This window comes from Haliaeetus leucocephalus, unplaced genomic scaffold, assembly GCF_000737465.1.
Source record: "Haliaeetus leucocephalus isolate CR32 unplaced genomic scaffold, Haliaeetus_leucocephalus-4.0 Scaffold577, whole genome shotgun sequence".
Taxonomy (NCBI): Eukaryota; Metazoa; Chordata; class Aves; order Accipitriformes; family Accipitridae; genus Haliaeetus; species Haliaeetus leucocephalus.
In genome coordinates, this window is record NW_010973013.1 from 3555370 (window position 1) to 3559306 (window position 3937).

Here is a 3937-nt window from a genome sequence, read left to right on the forward strand (position 1 = left end):
AAACTCCAGAGGAAAGCCAAGGTATAGCAGAGGGTCACTGCACTGCAAGCTAGGTCTTGGATCCTGCCCCACTATTAACAACAGTCCATCATCCTTTTCTGTATCAGCTGTAGAGAAGGTACTGTATAATCTAGTAAAGCAAGGTATATCCAAAGTTGTTTCAGTTTCAAAAGTGTTGAGGTATTATCTTGAAAAAAGCCAAATCCTTGCCATTTCCAATGTTCCTAAAATGGAAATTGTTCAGAACCACTTAGGGAGCTAAAAAGCACAGTTGAAGGCTGTGTGGGAGTATTTGCGTATGCATTGGCAGGGGGAGGGGGAGGAAAAGAATTAAGATAAATACAGCACTTTTCAGTGTTCCGCTGAGCTTGGTGTAAAGTCTGCACTACAGCAACTTAACAATTCCCTATGGTTTTCTCTTCAAAACAGAATATTCAAAAAAAAGGGGGAAGGACAGAGTTGTTTATAACGTTTTCAGTAATGTCACCTTTTACAGCCTCCTATGAAACAACTTCAAAGACTTTCCTGTTTTAATTATTCTTTAGCCTACCCTGCTAAGACTGGTAGAAGAACAAGTAGAATTACATATTTTACTAGAGAGAAGCTGAAAATCATGTCATAAAAGCCCCCTCTGTGTGAGTTTGTGTGAATGGCTCTACAGGTGTGTGTATGGATGGAGAAATAGGTACCAGAAAGCAGCAGGCTGAAGAGAGGGAAAGCATGTGCCAAGCGGTAGCATGCGAAAGTCTGCCAAGCACTGATAAACTCCAGAGACTAGCAGTCCTGCTGAATCCACAAAACCTGATAAACTCTGAACAGAGACTCTGCCAAATCTGTCCAAATCCACTAGCATCAACCACAGGTTATACAACCCAGGCTACATCCAAGAAGGCTGCTATCTGCAAAACTACAAGATTACCTATCTATCTGTGTATATAACACACACACATAGATATACGATGAAACAAATCATCTGGAGGGACTTCCTGAACACCCACCTCAAAGCCCCTGGCACATCAAGACATGCCTCTGCTTTTAAGTACACAGCTGGGGTTGGTCTCCCAACTCTTGCTCCACTTGGGTACCGGTTAGTGTGCATGTTTGTGAACTGTGTGAGGGAATAAGCGAATGCAGTGTGCGATGAGTCCCTTGTGATTAATAACAGCATAATTAAACACTATCTGAAAAATACTGGTGTGATCTGTGTTTCCCCCAGCCTGATCCCACCAGAGGAAAGGGGATGTACAATAATCCAGTACTGCAAAGTTTACCTCCTACATTTTGGTGGATACCAAAGTGTGGAGCTACCCCACCTTGGGGAAGGCACCTGACATTGGATCCAGCCTTTCTAAAATACAGACTTAGGTATGTTTCCAATGCGGCATTTCTTAAGTGGCTGTCACCCTAAATGGAGGAATGCCCAGACCCAGACACGGGGACACCACAGACCAGGAGAACTGGCATCATTGCAAGGGACAAACTAAAAAGCCACAAAACAAAGTGTTAATCTTCTCAGAGGTGTGTCGTGGTTTAACCCCAGCCAGCAACTAAGCACTACGCAGCCGCTCACTCACTCTCCCTCTACCCAGTGCAATGGGGGAGAAAATCGGTAAAAGAAGTAAAACTCGTGGGTTGAGATAAGAACGGTTTAATAGAACAGAGAAGAAGAAACTAATAATGATAATGATAACACTAATAAAATGACAACAGTAATAATAAAAGGATTGGAATGTACAAATGATGCGCAGTGCAATTGCTCACCACCCGCCGACCGACACCCAGTTAGTCCCCCGGCAGTGATCCCCCGCCCCCACTCCCCCCAGTTCCTATACTAGATGTGATGTCCCATGGTATGGAATACCCCGTTGGCCAGTTTGGGTCAGCTGCCCTGGCTCTGTCCCGTGCCAACTTCTTGCGCCCCTCCAGCTTTCTCGCTGTCTGGGCATGAGAAGCTGAAAAATCCTTGACTTTAGACTAAACACTACTTAGCAACAACTGAAAACATCAGTGTTATCAACATTCTTCTCATACTGAACTCAAAACATAGCACTGTACCAGCTGCTAAGAAGACAATTAACTCTATCCCAGCTGAAACCAGGACAGGTGCATACTCCAGGCCCCTCGGTCAAGCTTCTGGACCACGTGGTCTGTAAATTCCAAGGACCACAGTCTCTTCTCGAGACCTCCATAGCTGTACCAAATTGGCAGCACGTCCCTCTTCTAGCAGAGCTGCCAGCAGGACTAACTCACGTGCTCCTGCCATCCTGGAGAAATCCCAGGGCTACCAAAACCGACCCCAACATCACACTGACTTCTGTGGTGCTCATACCATGCTGGCTCAGGAGGCCACCAAATTCAGGTGACCTTTCATGTTTTTCTGTCATCTCCATTCCTCATATGAACTGACAACAGTCGTCGCCAGGGAGAAGCTGCCAGGATCTATCAGGAGTCTGCTCAAAACAGGCTTCATCTTTAAAGACTTGCTTTCAGCATTCTCCCAAGTTTTTCCCCTCCCTGCCTCAGCCCATCTCCCTGCTTCTGCCTGCCAGGTGGATGATCGGAGTGTAATTTTCCAGACAGTAACAAATTTAAATAGGGTGGCCTATTTCCTGTAAACAATTGACAAAAAATGTGCTACCTAAACATCTCTGCAGGTACCAGTCCTGGCGAGCGTTTTTGATAGGAACAGCAATATCTGCCGAGGGGGTTGTCCTGCAGCGTGTTCCACTTCCAAACACTTCACAGTCCATGTGCTTTGGAATCCCCAATGCAGTTGTTTTTCTATTTCAGTTTGAGGTATGTGTAGTTGAGGACACATCAGATTGTTTATGAAAGCAATTAGATGAAACGGAAATTATGTTTGGAATTAAACAGAAATAATTCTTTTAGAAGGAACACGCGTTTAAAATCCTTCAGTATCGTTTGGGTTTGCGTGACCTCTTGTGGTCACATCCCTACCTTGCAGTTCCACTTTTTTACTCGCGGTGGGAGCGCTCCTGTGACATTTCTGGCTACAGTTGTGCTGAGCGGTAGGAGAGGTTTTGGCTCGCAGTATTAAACGGCAATTTTAGTGAAAGAAAAAGCTATGCTAACAGACATCTGGTGATAGTAAATAACTTTTCTCTGAACCTATGCTGATAAAAATAAGTTCTTGGTTTCGCTCTGTAATACTGTAGCTTAAGCACAACAGTTAAGAACCGTGAGATGGACTGTATTCTAATGCATCAGAAAGTTGCTTTTTAAGGACATAGCCTCACCTGTGAATATGAAAAAAACACGTAGGAAGAGCAGAGGAAAAGATCGTATTATTTTAGCTGCCATTTCTTAGCCCTCTTGTGCATCTGCCGGCAAAGCCAGCTGAGAAGTACCACTTTGCAGCCTGGCAGTGGGACCGGCAGCTGTGCAAGCTTCTCCTCTGGCCACGTACCAGCTTCTCCTCTTCCCACCGCACCGCTGCTCTTGCCCTCTACTGCAGGGGCGGGAAGGAAGTTCTCCACTGCAGGTGCCACAGCTTCTCCTTCCCTGAGGAGGTTTTTTCTGTGGGAAGGCCCCAGCTCATCCCATTACTCCTACCAACATTAATCGCAACAACCGCTGTGGCCTCACTGCAGACGAGAGGCAGGGTTTGAAGGGCTGTTAGTGAACAAGGACAGACCTTGCCGTGAGCTACCGAACTCGGGCAACGCCGGCCTGGGAGACCGCGGCGCAGCAGGCCGGGGACGCTACCACACGGTAGGCCCCGAGGCGCCCCAGGCCCTCTGCCAGCGGCAGGGAGAGGGAAAGCGAGGCATAACACGGTAGATCCCAGCAGGGAGAGCCCGAGGAGCACCTCCGGGGACCGGGATTCAGGCTGCCAGGGTGGGCGCGGGCGGCGGAGGGGACCGAAGACCCCGGCCGGGCGGAATCACCTCAAGGCCCCCACAGCGGTTCCCGCGCG